General features: G+C 44.0%; 1 protein-coding gene across 9 annotated transcripts in view; it reads left to right on the top strand.

The window, feature by feature from the left end:
• Nucleotides 1–21,808, top strand: part of MAD1L1 (mitotic arrest deficient 1 like 1) — a 635,972-nt gene that overhangs the window by 433,207 nt on the left and 180,957 nt on the right. Inside the window, exon 18 of one of the 9 annotated variants that reach the window (XM_084818236.1) lies at nt 1–21,808. This exon is cut by the window's left edge and continues 20,439 nt beyond it. The exons of the other annotated variants lie outside the window; for them this stretch is intronic. The gene's annotated coding sequence lies outside the window, so the exon portion shown is untranslated. 9 annotated transcript variants of the gene reach the window in all.

Below are 21,808 nucleotides of genomic sequence, written 5' to 3'. Positions count from 1 at the left end.
ATAGTTTTGTGGCAGGAGGAGGGGGGTGTTATTTATTTTAATAACGTTGGCTAGGGACAGAAATTGAGCGTTGATTCATATGACTTGTCTTATTTAGCCTCAGGCAAGCCTGGAGATTCCTTGCAACCTAGACTGATGTGTTATGCTTTAGGGGGCATAAACAAATATATGGACGTGTTCTTCTGGAGTGAGAAGAGTTAATCTTCTGCCTTCACCTTCTCTGTTCCTTCTTCCTTGAAAGTTTTCTTTTGGGGGGAAGCATTGGCTGTTTTTTATCATTCTTCCCTACCCCCTCCTAATCTGTCACTATCTGAAGAATTCATTACATTTTGAATCAGAAGCCTTGCTGCATATATTAGCAGGTTTTAATAGACTTGCCACGATTCAAAAAGGAGGAAGAAAAGAGAGAAGATTTAAAACTCTTGTCTTGCCGAAAGCAGACAGATTGACTCCAAAATGACTCAGTCAATAAAAGATGAGTTCTGAAAAGGCTTCCCTCTGCTCAAAGGAAGCTCGCATTCCAGGGAATTAGGTTTTTCTAAGCCCACTGTCAGAAATTAATAATACATACAGCATGTAAAATGGATTTAGCCCTCTACAGCCTTATACAAACATATATTTGACTTGCTAAATGTGACATGACTACCAGGATTTTCCAGCCTTTATCCCAGGAATTTGAAATGTCTCTAGAATGTGGTGACCTCAGAGTAAAAACACACACCATCGAATAAACTTCTAGATAACATTTCCAGTATGTCCCTGTTCAGTGGAACACCTTCTTATGTTTGTTTATATTTTCAATCACAACTGTTCCAGGAGCTCTAGTTAAATTCCCTGTCTTTGCTCTCCACCTTTCCGTGAATTGTGGATATCAATGCCTTTACAACTAGCTGGGAGAAGATGCACTCATAACAGTTGTCACTCTTTTCTGCCACAAAATGCCCAGAAGCTTTCACCAGGATGTTTTAAAGCTCGAACAACTCTCCTATGTTTTTTGGAGTGTTTTTTAAGGCTACCAATGTGGCAGGAGTTTAGCACAAATTATATCTATATCTATATCTTCATGTTGGTACTGTGATGAGTGTAGAAGCCCTATGGAATCTGCTCCCTTCACAACAGCCACACTATTTCCTAAACCTTTTTCATATATGGTTGTTAGCTTACTTCCACAGTCATGAGGACTATCAATGTTTTTTGCTCCTTCTCAACCACTTCAAGCTCAGGTCATTAGGAATGGCAGCTCTGAATTTTCTGTTGTATTTCATTCCTCTTTAGCCATGCAATAAACGAAGATCTCTGAATAACTGAAATTGAATTAACATTATTGGCTCTCACTTTTAGTTCGAGGAAAAGCAGAGCAAGCCAAATAGCCAGCAACCTTATATATGCTGAATTTTACTCTAAAGGTGTATCTGAGAAGGGGTATTGGACTTATGATGCTCAGAATATTTTTCAAAGCTTTTGATTCAATCAAAGATATTTCACCCTGTCTTTTGGAAGGTAGAAATAAGCATTGGCTCAGAAACAGTCAAAATCACTTCCACCAGCACAATTTTCTCTGTAGGACTTGCCCCGCCCTTGATCTTTTACTGCACTTTTTTTAAACAAAACAGTCTACTTTACGCTTTCAGAGCTTGGGGTAATGCACAATCCCTTCTCCAAGGACCACTTCTCCCCTCTTGTCCAGAAAGAAAATATATTGGCTTCCTGCAGTCCCTGTCGGTGTTGTATTTTATCCCTGGTTTCTTGAGCCAGTGAAAATTCTGCATCCGGAGCTTCTTCCTTTAAATAAGACAGGAATGATATTGCCTATTTTTAAAAGAGCTGTTTTTTTAAAGAGCTTTCCATCGTATACTGCCTCCAGATGTTCTCTGGATGATAGAATTTAAGCTTTGGTGCCCACAGACTTGTAGAAACACTGGCACTGTGCACACACATTTATTTATTAGCAATATTTATATACCACTTCTCATCTGAAACAAATCCCAAAGTGGTTTACAAAAGAATAAAAACGAGTTGCAAAGGAAAAAAAGTACACACACACACACAGGTATCGCGAAGTTGATACACAGCTAGCTCATGACTGGAGGAAAGCCAAAACAAACAGATATGTTTTCATTAAACACCAAAAACACACCAGTGTTGCAGCCTGACATATCTCAGAGGGAAAACCCACAGGGTGGGTGTCATTGCAGATAAAGCCCATGTCCGGGTCATTGCTAAACAGACAGCAAGGCCTCCCCCTGAAGAACGAAGTGGCCTGGGAGGTTGGTATTGGGGAGAGGCATTCCTTGAGGTAATAACTTGATCCTGAGTTGTGTAGGGCTTTGAACATGAATACTAACACCTTAACCCTCGCTCGGTAGCTGATTGGCAGCCAGATCTGTTTGCACAGGTGTAATACGCGTGTGGTAAGCCACCCCAGTCAGTAACCTAGCTGCTGTATTCTGCACTTGCTGCAGATCCCGAACCATCCTTAAGGGCAGCCCCGCATAGAATGCATTACAGTAATCCAGTCTCAAGGTTACTAATTGATGACTGGGTGGGAACTGCTTGAAATGGATTACTCATCATCGTAGGCCTTTGGGTGCAGTGGCTTGCCAGGATGACAGGACTGTTTTTTACACAGCACCACAAACCTTTAGGGAGGGGCTGTGGGGGTGTGGAGAACACCTTCCATTCTGCATGGGGTGCTGGACACAAACATCTGGTTGTGTGGAGCAATCAGCCTTGGGTGATCATTAGGCCTGTTAAATTATTCAAGACTTTTTAGTTGATTAATCACCTACCTTTTTAGACGATTAATCAAATTTATATAAATCTTCATATTACCCAAACTTCAGTGTAGGTTGAGTTATTGAAGGAAGCATGACACAATTTGCAATGCAATAAAGAAAAGCCACCAGAAGAAACAAAATGTTTTAATATTTTCCTTTTCATTTCCTGTTACAGTAACACACCGGAATGAAAATAGCCTCCCAAATAAACAAGACTGTTTTTAACAAGTCTCTCCTTCAGGTTTGTGTCAGGGGCGCCCTAGTTGCCTCTTGCAGTCCCACAGCTCAGGACACAGACGACGAGGAATTCTTTCCGACACTTTATTCCTTTATTACTTTATGACTCTTTCAGAATACTAGTCGCTAGCGCCAAAGCAAGGAACAGCACTGGGGAAAGATAGCAGAGTAGCCTAAGCCCCAGGTAAGGCAGTTGGTCCCTGTTTGAAGGAGAATCACGGGAAGACCCTGAACTTATGGGCTAGGGAGAGATCCTCCCTCTTTCCCTTGGGTCCTTGGGACACAACCGTTGTTTGCGTGCCAAGTGAGCGCTACGCCTCCTTTCCGCGCCCTCCATCTGTCATCGCTCCCTGCGTCTGCGCTGAGTGTCCAACAAGCCCCCCTCCAGCGCTCTCTTGCTGCCAGGGTCACTATCTATCCCAGGAATGCTGGCAGGAGGAATCTCTGCCAGCTGCTGTGCTTGTGAGAGATGAGCACGTTCCTCTCCCACGGACTGCTGTTCCTCCTCAGAATCAGAACTGCTCTGGGGCTCTATGGGCTCAGTTTCCACCCTGACAGTTTGCCCCACCAAAGCTTGACTTGATTAATCTATCAATTAATCAATGCTTGTAACCAGAATAATAAATTAAAGCGGTCTCCACATGGAAGCTATTAGAGTATACCCTTTGAAGTTGCCAACCTGAAATATAATTGCCTTCTCATCCCACAGCCTCCCCATATTAGATGCTCAAGATGTTCAACTTTCCTTTTTTTGCTGGTTGGGTATTGAAAATCTTTTTTGCTTAATTTGTCTGATTTTCTTCTTGACGTTTGGACAGGGGGAGTTTCCAATGAATGTTATGTGACTTTCCTCCCCAGCCACCATCCTGGGATGTAGCCAACCAGTAATCTCTTTGGGGGATAATTGCTAGTGTTTTTTCAGATAATTTTTATGAAAGGTGACAAACTGTTTGCTGGAGTGAGATGTTAATAACATGGAAATGCCCCTTGTTTGAAAGCTGGCACAGGAATTACCCAACACCGGCTCTTGAAGAGCCAGCAGTGCCGTTGCAAGAGGCAACGAGCGACTCTGCTCATTTGCATATAATTTCAGGGCTTGCATGTCATCTTTTGTGCAAACCATACAATTTCTGGCGCAACAGGGAAGACACATTCAGAATAGAGAGAGAGATGGGGAATTGGGCTCCCCCACTTCTTGGATCAGGGTTTTAAAACAGCTCTGTTCAAAAGAAATGGAGGCAGACAATGTCTAGAAAGACACAGAAGGAGAGTCTTCAAACCAATCAAGCTCAGCTAACCAAATCAGGGAAGGCAGCATTAACTTGAATGCCCCACTTCCGCATCTAGTTGAGCCTCTTGCCCTCTCCAGGCATTCATTTCCACACATGTTCAGATCACGTGATGGGAGGAACAGGGGTGTGTGTGCAAGCCCTGCCTCCAGCATCTTTGTCCTCACTGGCTACAGCAACCTTCCCCCAACCTTGTGTCTTCCAGATGTGTTGGACTACAATTCCCAGCATCCCCAGCCATTGTGGGAATTGCAAGCCAGCATATTTAGAGGACATCAGGTTGGGAAAAGGTCAGACATTTGCACATTGAGCAGAAGGGAGAATCTTTGTCTGATCAACTGAAGATGTGATTCTCTGTGTGATTGGAAACCATGTGTGATTGGGGCTCCCAAGAATGTGGAGGATTCTGATTCAGTTGAATGTGCAAAGATTAGGGATCTGCGAATCAGCAAAACTCGAGTTCACCAAAGTTCTCCGAATTCCATCTCAAAGTTGATTTCAACTCGAATCCGTATCAGATTGTGAGCTTTGTTTCTTACTTTTTGCATGAAAATTCGTATGTATTGTCATGCTTATTTTTCCAAATTCATGCATCAGTTTTGCACATCTTTGAAATGTACACATCCTTCTCTCATTGACCAAAGCATATTTGTACGCATTTTTCAAATGTATGCATGCTGTTGAAACCATTACTTTGGGTCCATGAATCGCATTACAAGCTTGGAAATGTACAGACTTTGACCGTAGCTTGTTTCCATTTTTGGTCCGGAAGGTGCAAACTGGGTAAATCTTGATCAAAAGCGAACTGAAACAGATTTCTCATACATCCCCAACAAAGATTCCCTCTTTAGATCTCCCTGCTCAATTAAAAAAAAGTCTGCAACTGGTAGGCATGGGAACACTGGAGGCGGGGCTAATGCACAAGGACCTGCCCACCCTTCCGTGCAATCTTGGTGAATACCTGGACAGGGCTACTGACGTATGGCAGTGATTTCCAAACTGTTTCGGGAACCCTGTGATTCCTCGGTGAGAAGGTTAGTAATAGCAGACATGCTTCCTTGAAAGACATCTTGTTGGCCACTACTGATCTTCTCCTGCAACTTACAACAGCAGAAGAGGTTTGGGTGCATGTAGTGTTAACTATCTGTTCAGCCGGGGTGACAAGCCCAATCGGTCTGGCCAGTGCCCCATGTCAACTGAGAGCACACCCTAGCACGTATCAGCCTCCTGGCAAACAACATCACAGACAACTAGCATGTATCTTTCAGTGGCCCAGCACGCCTCAGATTTCCCTTCTCAATGAAGATGCTGTCCCTCACCTACTGTCTGCAACTTGTAAATGTCTCATCTTGATGCATCATGCCTGTTTCAGAGCTAATTTTAGATGAATTCTCACTGTGTCAAGACTGAATCACGAGAGAGAGAACGTAGATTTGCCATTTCCCCATAATTTGGCATTTTTAATATGAGTGGGACTCTTCCTGTTGAAAATGAATGGCTATCCTGTTCACATCTTTGGAGTATCTGTAGGTAGCAACCGTGGAATCCTGTGAGGCTCACTTCTTTGAGGATTTTCTTGAAAATCGAGTTTCTAGTTCTCACTGCTCATTTTTGCTAATGAAGACTAAGAAACTGGGGAGTTCTTGTTGAGCTCTTATAGCCTGGAGATGAAATGCATACATTCGGAACAGCTCCCTACAAGCACCCTGAATTTTGAGCTTCCAATTATTTATTTCACTACACCAATCTATAGCAGTAACATCTAAATACTTAGGAAGCCTCAAGAAACGTCGGAACTACCATAAATCTTGGAAGCCAACTATGTAAACAGAAAATTTTTACTTAATTTATTCAACCCACAGTGCCTTAGGTTTTTGGTCATAAAATGCACGAGGAGAAGAGTTACTGCCAACTGCTGTCCAATCAGCATTTGGGCCCATATTGTCTTATTTGCATAATGTTATTTATCAAAACTGAAATCCCCCACTTTGGTTCAACTTAAGGTTATTTCACAACTTAAAGTACCTTAAAGTAACATGAGATGGAGTGACAAATGGAGTTCAAAACGTTTATAAGTAGACTTGATACTGTTCCTGTTTGTCTGATGTAACACAAAATCCTACCCCCCCCCCTACTTTCTCAACACCCCACAATGAAAGCTCAAGGTGATAGCGAGAGCCATAGCACAGCTGGATGTGCAAATCATTAGGAGGGCAGTCCTTTCCTTTATTCCAGCTAAATAAGGTTCATTAGCCATGCTATAAAGGGTGGTGGGTTGTTGTTGTGTTATAGATAGAGAATGCCAGAGATCTCAGACAATCCACTTAGCAGAGGCTGTTGTGCATTCTTCATCAGTTCGCTGGGCCTGTGGTAATTTACTTGCCTTTCTCCTTCCCTTAATAAACTCAGAAGCTTCCGTGAACAGCCAATCAGTTTCCAATGATAAACTTAACAATTATATCTTTCCTGCCCAACTTCCCCAACATTTTCTAATAAAATCACATGAATATTTAATACACAATTATTAAATATTTAAAAATTTAAAACTGAAATAGTTTTTGAAGTGAGCATGCGATGAATAATTCACAGGCTGCAAATGAGGCTCGGCATGGCATGGCGTGTTACTGCTGCCTTCCGGATTTTCCACACTACCCATGGTCTTGGTGTTGGTTCTGTCAGGGTCCAGCCCCCACAACATTGGTGCGTTTCTCTCCCTTGCATAGTAATACTTGAGGAGGGAGAAGGCCATAGGAGGGATGCATAAGCCTCAAAGGCAGACAGACAAGACTGAAAGCCTATCTGTCCAGAAGATGCCTCTCTTTCCAAGCTCCTTCTCACTTGCGGAGGGCAGGCACGACTGTTTTCCCCTCTGCTACTTTCCTGCACTTTTGTCCTTAGACAGAACTTTCCCCCCGCACCCTCCCGTGCTGTTCTTTTGGTTTTGTTTGGTTTTGTTTTTTCTCCTCCTCCTCACTGAACTGTCAGTTTTGTTCTGCCTCAGCAGTATCGTCTTTAAATTATTGTTTTCATAAAATGGACTCCAGGAAGCGAAATAGAACATGACAAATATTCCAATAAACAGGGAGCAGAACCTCCTGATCTGCGGCTTGAGCGAAGAGGTCGGAGGGCCCTTGAAAAGTGCACCCGAAGGGGCTGTTCTGTGTGGAAAGCAAGCTGCTTAGACCCAGCTGAAGGACAGAAGGAACCAAAGAGGGTTTGGGGCAAACGTGTATGTGTCTTCTCGGCCCAATATGTGCTTAGCTTTAAAATAATGGCAGGGATTTGAAGGAGTTAAAATCAGGGTGAGTGAATTTCAGATGGCTTTCCTAACCAAGAGAGCCAACCTTAAAACTAAAGAGCATAGCTTTCACCAGACCATGGTGTCCTCTGCTCCTGCTGCCGGGGTAAAGTGGTGTATGTCTTTCTCCTCCAGTCTGCAGTTTTGATGCCTCGCTGTTCACAGTGGAAGCAGTTCCATTAGTCTGGGCCATGTATGCAAATATAAAATGCTGGCCTGACCTTTCAGTAGAGTTGCCTTACACGGGGGCAGGGGCAGGGGGAGGGGAAGACAACAACTAACAATGGAGGATTCAGTCCATGGCCTAAAATAGGAACTAGTCAGTTGGAGAAAAGGTTTTGTAGCGAATTTAAGGCATACTGTCTGGAGGTCTCCTGTCCAGTTTGCAGCACTTCCAGTGAATGTAAATGAGGGCCTAGATCTTTGTAACACTCTTGGCTTGAGACTCTTAAGTCTGAGATGGTAAGAACAGAAGAAGAGCCCTGCTGGATCAGAACAGTGGCCTGTCTCGTCCAGGGTTCTGTTCCCACCATCGCCCATGGGAAGGCCACCAGCAGGATATGAGCACAACATCAACACCACCACCCCCATATTCCCCAGGAACTGGTATATAGAGGTATGTTGCTTCTGATATGCAAGGTAACCTATAGCCATCATGACTAGTAGCTATTGATAGCCTCATCCTGTAATTCTGCAGTGAATGGACTGTTGGTCTAAGTCAATATAAGGCATCTCTTTAAGATAGTTGTAATAAATCAGATTTTGTTGCTTTTGTGAAAATCTGTCCCCAGATACACAAGGCCTGAAGTTACAGGCTTCTATATGTTGGGAGAAGGAAAGCCATCCAAAGTATCTCATTTTTTTCTACATAATCTCAATGCTACTGTCCAGTATCTCTAAGGCATGGTTGCTGAAGCACAGAGGTAAACAGGAAGAAAAGATGTTGAAAGTTGAGAGGCAGCAGAAAACCCTGAAAATTCTCCTGGAAGGAGCAGGAGAATCGCAGATTGGGGCACATATGCCCCATCCCATTGATCTTAGGGGCAGCAGTCCCCAGGTGGGGTGGGCAAGGGTGAATCCTCACTCTCATCAGTGTCCATGACTACAGATCCTTCTCTTTTCCCTGTGCAGAGCTTCATTTGTAAAGAGTGTCGGGACAGGACAGCAAGTCGCAGTTAGAACAATGGGGTGGACAGGTGCTACACCAGCAGCCACGGCTAAAGTCCAGTTTGTGCTGACCGTTGTCCGCTGAAAAGCCAGGGTTTTCTCCTTTCCGCAGCAACATAGCCTGCTCTTCCTATCTGGCAGCTGTTCAGCATTGTTCGCTGGTATAGTTGGTCGGGGCAGCAAACCTAACAGTGTTATTCCAGTAGGAATGATGTCGTGCAGGGGTGGGCAACTTGTGGCCCTCCAGATGTTTTGGCCTACAACTCCCATCAGCCCTTGCCAGCATAGCCAGTAATGAGGGATGATGGGAGTTCTAAGCTAAAACATCTGCAGGGCCACAAGTTGCCCTCTCCTGATTTAGTGGTTTGACTGAGCTTTTACAGGGGTATTATAAGCCTGAAGCCTAGGCTCTATATTCTGGCCCTACTGGCTCCCCGGCCTGCAGTCTCCAGCACTCCCTTGCCTGCCCACATCGCTCCTGCCTTTAGTACATAGTTCCAGCCCTCCTTTTTTCATTGGCTTTTGGCTTCTACTCCATGTCTCCTCCATTATTTCTTCAAGATTCCTGCTTTCCAGGACACTGCCTCCCCCCCCCCCGTTTTTTCTAGCATTCATCTCTGCCTCTCCCCACTCTCCTGGTAGCATATAGCACTTCCTTTCTGTAATGCTTTTTCAGAGCCTTAGTTTCACATCTCCACTGCCATTTTCCGCATGCCTCATTCACCACCTGCCATTGCTTCAAGTTCGTCTCCGAGTCCATCACCTACTTTGCTGCTTCCTTGCCTGCTGGCTCCCCCTCAAGGCCTCGTCCCAAAGCTGAGCCAGCTCCTGTGTGAGGTCTTAACCCTAGGCACACTGGCAACTTTTCCTTCCCTCACAGGATCTGGACTACAAACTACTTAGTTTCACTGAACATTCTGTACCATTGCACCAGCTCAGTGAATCAGTGTCAAAGGATTCACCGTCACAGATGCAATATAATATAGATGAAGGACTAGTAAAAAGAGATGAGGCAGCAATAAGAGTATCCAAGAAAAACTACAAACACCCTTGTAGGGAGACAGTTACATTATTCTTTAACTTAGCATGGGCTTTCCCCCCATGTACAATATCCAGAATAAATATGTGTGTTTTTCATGGGTCTGATATTGCAAGCCTCAGTTTGCTTCAAATTGAGATACCAAATAAGCCCACTGTTTAGGGGATTAAATGTTTTACTTACCCGGTATGATGCAGAAAATGGTATTATGTATTTCTTACCAGGGATGATGTAGGAAAGGGTGCTATTCAAGCTACAAGCAGTAGCGCTGAAATTCTTTCATCCACGTTTTTGAGGAATAGCCTTTCTAATATGCTGTCGCCATTTCTGCTTTTGACTAATGTTGTAATCCTCACAGCACGCATTTTCTTTCACAGCCAATCACCAATCTGGGCACAGAAGTTTAATGAAAAGTTACTGGAATAGGAGTAATCCATGAGCTAGTTAGAACTACTGGCGGGGGGAGGGGGAGAGGCATCAACGTCTGAATCTTGGCTGGAAGAACAAGCTGCTTTTTCAAAGTCGCTGCCAGTTTCTGAAGACACAAGGCTATGACATTTTCTTCCTGCTCTGAATATGACACCCTTTGTCCTGATCTGTCCACTGTTTGGATGATTTCACCATGTCAGTAAATATCTTTACATCACATAGGAGCAACAACTATTTGGGAAGTTTGTGCTAGCCACTGCATATATACGGTATTGACTAAAGATGGGCAACTGTGTCCTCCTCCTCTTGGATAGACTAAGGCCACTTCTCAAAAAATGTTGCCAGAGGGCAATAAACTATCCCTAGCAGGGGATCCTGTTGCCCCAAGGTTCCCCTGCAGGGGAGAAGCTTCCAAAAGCATCACCTGTAAAAACGGATGGAGAGAATCCTCTTCTGCTGAGTAGCAATACATTTCCCTATCGCAAAGTGGTTAATAAAGTGTGGAGAACATTACCAAAGGGTCTGTATTTATCTGAAAACAATGTACTAATAACTTCTTATGCAATTAGTTGAGATACTTAGTTTAACTTTTAGCTTAATTTTCAGTTTATCATGAGTGCTCAGAAAATGGTAAAATAAAGAAGCTATTGATGGCAAACCAGTGAGGGTAATTGAATGCTGTCTGCTAAAGTAGCAAGTGTAGGTGTTTCACTACATTAGCTCTTAATTTGAACGTCAGGTCTTAATCAATACATATTTTACAGGAGATTGATAAGAGCCCCCCACACACACACACACACAGTTGTAGAATTCTAGCTGTTGGTTAATTCAGGAATATAGTGTTGAAAATCTGGTAATAACACTGACAAGGCTAAGAGTTATGCAAGGCTATCACCAATTTTCCATCACCAGGTACCCAGAATGAACCTTTGTTCCCCAAGATGACACCTATGGGTCATAAACTAGAGACTGTGGCTAGAAGTAACATTGGTGATTTTGTGTCCTAGAAGAGACTCCTAGCTGAGAAAAGCAACCCCTTGCCTTTATAGATAAACTTGCATGGCGATGAATGCAGATGAAAGGCTTGCCAGAGAAGCGGTGATGGGGTAACCTCTAAAATGGAGGATTACAAATACATTTTGGATTGAACATCAGATCCGTAAGATTACGTATTGTTTTATTGTTTATTATATTTCTGCCAAGCTTTTTGGCCAAGGTTGTCTTCGGAAGTGGCTTACAATTAAGGTCCTCACAGAGGTGGAATATAACTAGGGATACGTTGATGTGTGTATGCAGCCAGGGGGAGAGGCAGTCCCGTCTGGCCCCTGGCATTTGGTGATACAGTCCACATTTCAGGCATCTGCAGAGAAATCTACTCTAGTCCCTGATTTAAGGTGTGTGTGTTGGGGGGGGGGGGACTTCCACTCTCCAACCCCCCACTGAGTTGATGTGAATCAGGATAGCATGGTGGAGAATGCTCCCAAGAATGCTAGACCAGGGCAACCTGGTAGGGTCTCAGTCTGATTGAGGCCTAGTACAGAGTTTGTGTCTATTGTCTGAAACATATCCAAGGAATTAATTGAGATGTCCCAGTTGTACAGACAAGTATATGATCCTTCTGGTTTCTGATTTGGCCAGTAATCTGGATGTGCCTCAGAGTTGTTGGAATGGTGGAAAAAACGAAGTGGAATCTAAAACACACACACACAGAGAAAGCTAATGTGGAGCAATATATTTAGAACTGCCTAGGATCTTATATTTACAGTAAAAAAATAAGAGGCCAGCATAATTTGAAGCTGTTTTCTGTTGGTTAAAAAAATGGCCACAGTGTCACATAATGCAAAATTCTTTTTTAAGCTTAATTCAAGTTTGCTCAACCATGTGGGGATCTATAGAAGTGTTGTGCCGTGCAAACTGTGTGACAGCCTCTCTCCACCCCCCTCCCCTCTATTCTGCTAATACTGCATCCTAGTTCAAAAAGAGCTTCATAAAACAGAAGAAGTGGATTTCATCTCTTTGGTATGGAGATCATAAAAGTGTGTAGGTCAGAAGACACTCTGCTCCTCTCCTATTAGCCTTTACTTAATATAATGCAATTTATTTTTATATGGTGTCCTTCGCAGAGTATTGCAAAACTCTTTGTGTCATAAACTAAGCATGGAAACGAGCTTTCAGCTCAAGGCTTAAGCAGGGGAAGTGTCTCCTGAGCACAAAGGGCAGCATAAGAAAATAATTCGGATTTCTGGAGTCCTGAAAAGAATGGAATAGGTGGCTGGGTTATTATAGGAATGCTACATAGAATGTTGGCTGGAGATGGGGTGTGTGTAGGAAGCTGTGCAGAGTACAGAAAATGGGCAGAAGCCAGAATAGGTAAAGAAGCAAAAGTGTTTTATGGAATATAATGGTAATGTAGCTATGGTGATCTTTCGGGAGCATAGTGGCAACTTTCTCTTCTAACAGAGAATGAGAATAGCCAACATAGTGAAAAGGGATCTTCTTATAGAGGCAGTTCAGTTCTGATAAATACCCCTGTGGGTTGGCAAGTTGCAGGCTTTATAGGGAGATTTGTCTGAATGCGGTCAGTGGATCTTTGGCTTGATATAGTAACGGGGAGGCTCTTACATGCTGTGAAATGGTGGGTTTTATCATGCCAGAACATTAAAATATACTCATAGAACAGAAATGCCATATACCTTGTGACTAGGTTCACATAATACCATTTCAAGGCCAGAGCACTGATGTGTTTTAGGGAAGCCTTATGCATGAATGGCTGTTCTCTTTTATTAGTAGATGGTGTGTTCAAGCGGTGGAAAAACTTAGTGTAGGCAGAAAGGAATGTAAGAATAGGATGGGATCGTTCCCTCTATTTTCTGCATTGGGGCTTTGACTGCTATTGCTTACGTAGCCAAAATGGCACCACCCACGTTCAAGAGGGGAGCTAACAGCAGGCTTGTGGGGGAGGGGGGCACAAGGTTTGCAGAAGTACAGAACAGTCTTTGGAAACTAAACCTTAAGGGGGGGGGGGATGTCCATGTAAATTAAAGCATATTTGGTAAGATTGTAGCCACAGAATGCTGACTAACTGGGGTGGGGTAGGGACCTGGAAAACAAGGTGGAAAGCGCAATGGAGTGGAGTATCACGAAGGAGGGCCTGGCTGACCGACTAGGACAGTGAACTGGAGCACTCTACCCAGCAAGCTTTTGTTGCAGGTCAGAACTGTTGTTCTTGTCATCCTCATTTGTTTATACTCGCGTAAGGGCTTGTTTGTTGTTTGTTTTAAATAACAAGGCTCCCCCAGGGACTGGATTTGCTAGCTGTTTTATTGGTGTCCTGTTTGCTCCTAAGGTAGGAAACCTAACACTGCTAAGAAGCAGTGTCCAAATTAGAGCTGCACTAGAGAGGTTGCTGTGCAGTGACCTTGTTATTGGGCCAGAGTCGGCCTTGCTTCTCATTTTGTAGAGACCAGCAACATGCTTACTGGCCAGACTGTAATCCGAGCTAGGCATTGCCAAAGGGTTCACTAGGTAAAGTTCTGTTTTGAAAGCAGTGACATTTTCTTTAGAAGATATAAAAGGCCCATCCCATACTTCATTCAAAACAGAGTGAATTATCCATTCATGTTCATGTAAGAGTGTGTGTGTGTGTGTGTGTGTGTGTGTGTGAGACAAAGTTTGAAGGTCAGGTATTGCAAAGTTAATGGTTTGGATATTTTGATTTCTCAGGTTGCTTGAAGACACTGGGCAGAATCAAAACTGTGAAACTGGTTCTGGGAGTCCGAAGTTGTATCACAAATCGCTTTTTAAACAGAGCAAAGTTCCAGAACCAGTTTGTAATAAATGGCATTTGGGGTTGTCAGCTGAACAACAAGGGGAAAGTCAAACAGTTCCTTGGATCCAGGCCAGTGTGTCCTCTGACTCCTAAATACCACCCTGATGGTAGATTTCTATGGCAGAAGCATATGGGAAATCAGAAACTCAGTGGAGTTGGTGCTGTTGAGGATCTGTTCTTGGCTGTCTGTCCAAGACCAGTAGCTTTGAGCCTGTTCCCCTTTCTCTGACCCACAGAAAACACTTTTTCCAGCGATGGGTGATCGATTTACATCCCAGTGATTTAAAACACTGCGGTTAAGATAGACTGTGAGCTTTCTAGGCTGATATGTCCAGGAACAAGCCCATATTAATAAATGTTGTACACATTGTACTTGCTGTATTTATAGTGCTTGACCTCAACAAACAGATATTATCTCCCTGGCTCCTAACATAGGAAACATAATTGAATATTTTTAAAAGCCAAACTAGATGTTATACAGGGGATATGTAGTGTCTCCTGAACTTATTTATTTATTTGTGTTACTGAGAAGCAGCCTCAGAAGCTCCATGGGGAGCGGAAGAGCAGTAGGGGAGGCTCTGCTTTACCCTTTCACTCCCAGCCAAAATCTCCCCTTTACCGTTTCACTCCCCATCGCTCCCTACCAAAATCCCCCCTCCCAAGCTGACCTCTCACTTATGTGGGACAAGAAATACCTTTTCCCCCATGGAGAGAAAAGCAGTGTGTGCACGCACACATATGTGGGGTATTTTTAAACAGTCGGTGGCTGGAACAGAAAGGGCCAAACAGCCTCTACCCCCCCCCCCCGCGTAACTCTGTCTAACTGGCAAGACTTCTGGAGGCTGCTCACATGTTTGCGTACAACATCTCATTTGGCACAGAAAGAGGGTCATGGATTCAATTTTAAGCCATTATAAATGCATAGGGTTCACTTTAATATATTTGTATTGCATTCAGATTTCATTTGAAAGCAGGATATTTTATTTTATGTTTGAAGAGAACACTAACTATAATTGAAATGGTAAAAAAAAAAAAAAAAGCAGTTCAAATCAGATATTTGCCTTTTTGTTAACTGATTTGTGTTTACCCATACATCTCTGCCTGTATGGCAAAACAGGAATGCAACATCATCCCAGTTATCATAAATGTGCCCCAAACATGGGCATTTCAGTTTTCAAACCATGTTTTGGAATCTTTAAATGAAAAAGACTTATAGAATCTTTAAAAGATGTAAAGCCTCTTTAAATGGAAACGAATGGAAAGATTCCATTTAAAGGAAGTTTCCTGAGAATAATTTTCAGTAAAAGTAGTCAGGTTCTAGGATGCTGTGAGTGGGTGACAACCGCTCTGTTGCCAACGTCACCTCGCTTTTTAATATACCTTCATGCTGACAAAGATGAGTGGACAACCACCCCCAGAACTTTCCAATGGCTGCCTTTTCCATCTCCGAAAGCAAGCCTTTCGGAGTACTTTGCATTATGTTTGGCAGGGAAATGATTTCTAGATTTTATTTCACTCAGGAATATCAGTGAAAAGGGAAAGAACCAAACCACTTTCTTTCCATCAGATGCATTCCTCTGTGGTTTGAAATATAACATACACCGGGGATCATTGTGATAATTACATAGAAAGAGCAAAATAAGACCAAACCATACAGTTCTGTGACAGATAGAGAACTCTGACTGTGTAAAGATCTGCAGTGTCTAAAATGCTAAATTTTATTTGTTTGTTAAGTAGTGCTTTTCACCATTGTTTTCAAACCAGTTTACAACATTAAGTGTCTAATATAATAATAATGTGATTAACACACAATTTAAAAACAACAGCAACCCAAAACCAATAAAACCAGAACAGAACAGTCAACAGTAGTATAAAACTCACAACTACTGTCTCAGTTAGATGTTCTGACTTGTCTTCAATTGGAGACAAATGTTGAAGCCAAGCAAGCCTCCTGGAGGAAGGTAGTGGTCCGTGAGCAAGAACTTATTGACAGCTCTTAAAGAACTGGGTGGAGGTGAGGTGCTTGGGAGGGGGCGGCTGTCCCATGGGAGAGGGTGTTCCCTCAGATACTTCAAGCCAAGATCATGTAGAGCTTTATCCATCAAAACCTGCACCTTCAATGGGGCCTGGGGACACACCAATTGAGAGCCAGTATGGTGGAATGGTTGGAATGTCAGACTAGGATTGATGAGAAGCAGATTCAAATTCCCACTCAGCCGTAAAGATCACTTGGTGACCTTTGGCCACACACCATCTCTCAGCCTAATCTACTACACTGGGTTGTTGTAAGGATAGAATTGGGGGGCGGGGGGGGGGGAGATAGAATGGTCTCCCTGGAGGAAAGATTGGATAGAAATGTAAGAAATAACTATAATAGAATTATAGAATTTCAGTATCCTCCTACCTGTCAAAAGCTAAGCAGAATTTTGGAATAATTGAAATTTATGCATCATCTTCAAGGATAACTCCTCCTAAAACACCCTTTAAGAATTTTGCTGTGTGCTGCTAACTGCAGACAACAGAATAAGAACATGCAGCTTTAAAAAAAGTTCTCTTGAGGAGAACTTTTAAAAGGTGTCTGCCTCTAAACTGATCCTTGGAGAATGGGAGTGAAGTGGTATTTAACTTCTTCTGCTTTTCTGTGAGCTATTCAGACTGCCCCAGAACCAGACCAATACCTCCTTCCTGGTTGTATAAAACTTAGGCAAGGCAACATTAACAATCAGCTGGGGAGAAGGATATTTATTTTTCTAAGCCTGGGTTGTATTTATTACCATTTCTTAAAAAAAAATATCCCAGTTGATTGGGATATATTAAAACCCATGCAGTCTCTGATGGTGGTGAAATATTGCTTACCATTGAAACATGGACAATGGATTTTGTTTTCAGCTTTCCTCCGTGGGGATTTTAATCTGAATAGTTCTCGTTTAGGGACAGCCTAGATGAATGCAGAATTGGGGAGAATATTGAGGTCAGAGCTGCCAATTAACCTCCTGATTTCAGTAGCTGATTACTCAATTAATCAAGGGGCTCAAGCCAGCCAGGAAAAGGCTGCAGAGGCACAATAGCAATGCCAGGAAGGGACCGGCTTCCCTCAAAAGTGATAAACTTGGCTGAGATCTTCATGGATTTACACCAGTCTGGGGGTGGGAGTGTTGCATCAAAAAGCATGCTCACCTCTTCGGGGTCCCAAGTGGCAGGAGGAGGAAAAAGAGCAAAGCTGTGGCTGTTTATGGTAAGGGAGAGGGTGAGGCTTTTGGTCAACGTGTGATTCCATGCCTGTAATGGCTTCTGCAGCACCAGGTTTAACGCATGTTTATGAGGTGCCCCGAAGACGGTGTTTCCCAAATCTTTTGAACTTGCCATTGAGCAGCAGTGGGTCACTCCCAGTACTTGTGACCTCAGTGATGAGACCACCTCTTTACTTAATTCAAACCCGTCCTCAAACACACCTTTTCCATGAAGCCTTTTGGCACAATCTTCTCGTCTGCATACCCTACTGTCGGGGCAGACAGCCTTTGGAGGGCTGAGGGACGCATTCCCTCGGAAAGTGGTTGGGTGTTGCATACAAGTGGAGCGAGGAGCTGAAGCCCAAAGTGTCTGGGGCCAAAACCAAATATGAGCGAGGCACCCCTTTCTCTCCCCTTTGTTTATCCATCATGCAATCATTCTCTGCCTGCCTGCCTGCCTGCCTCTCATGCACACAAGCACCCCAGTTCATCGCATCATTTCAAAGAGGGAAACCATCATCGCCTCAAACACACTCTCTCTCCTCTTTTCTCTCTTTTACATCCATCCATCCACCCCCCATTCCCACACTTTCCTTCCATTCACACCATTTCCCCAGCCCTCATTCACACACTTCTCTTCCACTCTGCTTTTCTTCCATGCTGGGTGGGGGAAGGGGAAGGCTTCTCTTTCTCCCAGGCTAGCATGGAAGACTAGGAAGGCCAGGAACAGATCTCCCTGTTCCTGCCCAAGCAGCTCGCTTTCCTTCCCTGCTCATTTGGGAGAGGCCTCTTCTTCTCCACCCACCGTGGAAGCGGCACTTGATCAAAGTGAGGTTGCAGAGATGCCACACGCCATCCTCCCCATGAAAATCGCACTCCCGCACAGGTTGAAGAACCATTGGCTGGTTGGTGGAAGTGTGATTTGCATGGAGAGGATGGTGCAGGCAGCTTCACAACCTTACTTTGATGAAGCACTAGTGGAACATTTGTCCTGGCACTATCTGTGGTTGGTTCTCTGAGAGACATACTGGTATCTGCACACAGAGGGCCAACCATCTAATGATAGGCCCCAGGGGAGTGTCCCAGCAGCAGCAGCAGCCCCGAGAATGCAGGGGAAGGGTTGTTGCTCCATGACAAAATCAGCAATGGCAGGGGGGAATTCTGGTGGGTGGTTAGGTCTCACGGCAGGCAGCAGGAGAGACCCCTGTGGGCTGCAGGTTTGCCCATATGCGCCCTACTAAGCCTAAGTATAGGTCACTGAAATAGATGCATATTCTTCCCCTGCTCACACTTTGCTCTCCTTCTGCTGTTGTTTCCCCTGAGTAGAATTTTAGATTATGAGCTCCTTGGGGCAGGGCTGTGTCCTCTTGAATTTGTAAAATGCCATGCATATTAATGGTGCTGTGTAATTAAGAAATAAGAATAAGAATAATAGCAGTGCTAATACCAATACTAATACCAATGCTAATATAGAACAGAACTTGTTTTATATTATGCTCAAATCACACCTTGGATGCCTACAGGTGTTCATCTTTAACATGCATCACCTTTGCCATCTCTCCATGTATACTCATGGCCTGAATCGTCATGAGTCTGGGAAGGGGGAGCAGGAGGAAAAGCAGGAGGTTTTGGAGAGTGCACGTCTCTGTTTGTTACTGAAACGAATGTCTCTTTGCTCACCCTGGACTGCTGTGTTGATAAAACAAGCCGACTTAGGCAGCATCTCCAACGTATATTTAACTAAAGCCCGTCTCTGTAATTAATGGGGGGATAAATTGTGGTTTAATTACTCAGAAAGCACCTTGGGTGAAAGATTCATGATAATTGTTGTGTATCCTCTTGAAGGATTCAGAACGCTGGCAGCAACCTCAGTAGCGATAAAATGACGATGGAGTGGCAGCCAGCTCTGTGTTCTTTACCGGGAATCTGCCAGTGCAGAGAGAGAGAGAGAGAGAGAGAGAGAGAGAGAGGATGGTACTCTTCAGGGCTGGATGTTGTTCTTTTGTGTTTGTGTCTTTCTTTGCAACACACAGGTGTTTGGTGTGTGTGTGTCATTCGTCCCCCCCCCCTGCATTATTTCTGTATATTGCTGCAGTAGCTAACATTGCCATTTCCCAGGCGAATGAAATAATGTAGAAGATCACTATATACTGGACTAAGGTGGCAGCAACTTGTTAAATTCATAGCAGAAAACATTAGAACCAAGTTGTAGCTGCCTGCAATCCTGTCAACATTTGGGTCCATATCATCTTGTTTTGCATGGTTACAATCCTGAAATCCCCACTTTGGTTCTATCTCTGATCAGTTCCCTAACTTAAATCACTTTAAAGCGGATAATCATAGATTCATGGTTTAAAGGGGGAAAAAGGAAACTGGTTAATTAGAGCCTTCCTGGGTTATTGAGGCATGTCACAAAGGCTCTGCATGTGCGGGCAAAAGGATCATTCATATCTCAGCTTATGCAGCTGAGATACAATTGTCTGAATGCAGCCAGTAAAAAATCTGTTTCTAAGTCTTCTTTTGGGCAGTGCGGGGAGGAGAGACTTCCAGAGATACAGGACACCTGTAGGCAAGGGAGGAGCAAAGAAGACTTAGCAATGAGAACCATATAAGCAGTTAGGGTCAGCTCTGGGTGCAATTACACAGTGATTGCTGAAAGAAGTTGGAATTGGGTGGAAGAACCTATGCAAGCAAAGGCAGAAATTAGGCAGGTATAACCAGTGGAGCTGACAGTGCTGGGGAAAGGGCATACAAGGGTTAATAGATGAAGAGAGAAATCCTATGGCCTCTAAGCGTCTGGGGTGCCGTAGGATGCTGCAGATCTCCTCCGCGCCCGTAGACAGAGCGAATGCAGAGGAGGAGATCTGATTGTGGATCTTCCCTCCCTCCATGGTGGAAAGCTTCTCTTATGAGGTCACAACTGCGCCCTCGAAAGAGAAGTCTGAGAGGGAGTAAAGGGGGGCATACTGGTGTGAGAGGAGGGGAGAGGAGAGGCCAGGATGTGCAGTATCCTATGGCTTCTCCAGTCCTCTCCCCGGCCACTGAAAGGTAAGTCAGCTGCTTTTTGTATTTTAAACAGAGGAACAAGATGTGAAACTGCCTCTGTCATCCTCTTGCTCTGCCTGGCTCTTGCCAGCAGGGCATAGGATAGGTGGAGGACTCTGGACTCAGAGCCCGCTGTCTGTTGGGGGTGCAATCCACAAGATTGTGCCCTAAAGGGGCACTTTTTCCTTTGCACTTTATAGAATCATAGAATCATAGAAAAGTAGGGTTGGAAGGGGCCTACAAGGCCATCGAGTCCAACTCCCTGCTCAATGCAGGAATCCAAGTCAGAGCATCCCTGACAGATGGCTGTCCATCCTCGTCTTGAACGCTTCCAGTGTGGGAGAGCCCACTACCTCCCTAGGTATATATTTGAATATATTTAACTGTTTTAAGATCTCTGTTCTCATGTTGGTATTCAGTTGTTATAATATATTTTTATCTATTGTTGTGAGCTGCTTTGGTGGCTGCTAAAAGGCAGAGTCTAAGTGTTTTTGCAAATAAATAAAATAAATAGTATTATGAAATATTGCATAACTGGTTAGCCTTACTTTATTATAAAGCAGGTTGTAGAAGTTAGTAGATGATGATTGATCCATCATCTAATTCTTCTCCTCAGTTGTATAAAGAAATGAATGTTCAGATTTCATGGTTCCCCTTCCCAATGCAGGCAAGGGGCTTGGTTTCCCCTCACTTCTCCTCTTTTTTGCCACTAAAATCCAGCACGTACATCTTTTCCTTTGTTCGTCTCTTCCCAAGCTAGATTGAGATGTGTCGGGCAGCATCTAGGGTCTGATTCTAGCAAGGCAGATGAGGGTCAAATGGGCCAGAGGCAAAAGACAGGATCTTGGATGCCCTGGTGATCAGGCACTGTATCCGGCCACGAAGGGCCAAGGACCAGAGGCAGAGGTGTAGTCAGAAGATAAGCTGGGTGTCAGGTAACTAGATGATAGGAAAAAGATGGCTTGGAAAAGATGACAGGAACATGGGCCAGAGGCCAGGCGCCAGATGGAGTGAGACAGCGTGTGCCACTGGTGTGTTAGATGAGTTGCTCAGACTAACACAGCTTGGAAGAAGTGTTATATTCAGCTAGCCAACCTGGGAGGCCTCTGTTGGCCCCCCGAGTCACATGGACCTGGCTGGACTGAATTGCTGCAGTTCTCGCTGTGGGCCCATGTGGGTGGCGCTGCAGCAGAACATAGATTGAGCCGGCAATGCCCTTAGCCGGACAGCTGTCCTGGGGTGCAGGGAGTAAGGCACCGGGGCTCTGGTGCCTGAGGTCCCAGTTTGATTTCCTTGGTGCTTTCAAGCACTCTGAATGGAATTCGCTCTCTTTTCAGGTCCTGCTTTCTGCTCCATTGCTGCTTTATTTAACCCTTTCTTATCGCAGCCTTTTCTAACCTACACCAAGAAGGATACCTGGAAGTAAGGTTTTTAATCTGCAACAAAAAAATAACTGTACCCCCCTCAT

Source organism: Heloderma suspectum, chromosome 12 (assembly GCF_057233095.1).
Source record: "Heloderma suspectum isolate Gila_16-S chromosome 12, 16-S_ref, whole genome shotgun sequence".
In the NCBI taxonomy this organism is placed as follows: domain Eukaryota; kingdom Metazoa; phylum Chordata; class Lepidosauria; order Squamata; family Helodermatidae; genus Heloderma; species Heloderma suspectum.
The sequence above is the reverse complement of the archived record's forward strand: the minus strand, read 5'-3'. Positions and strand labels throughout refer to the sequence as shown.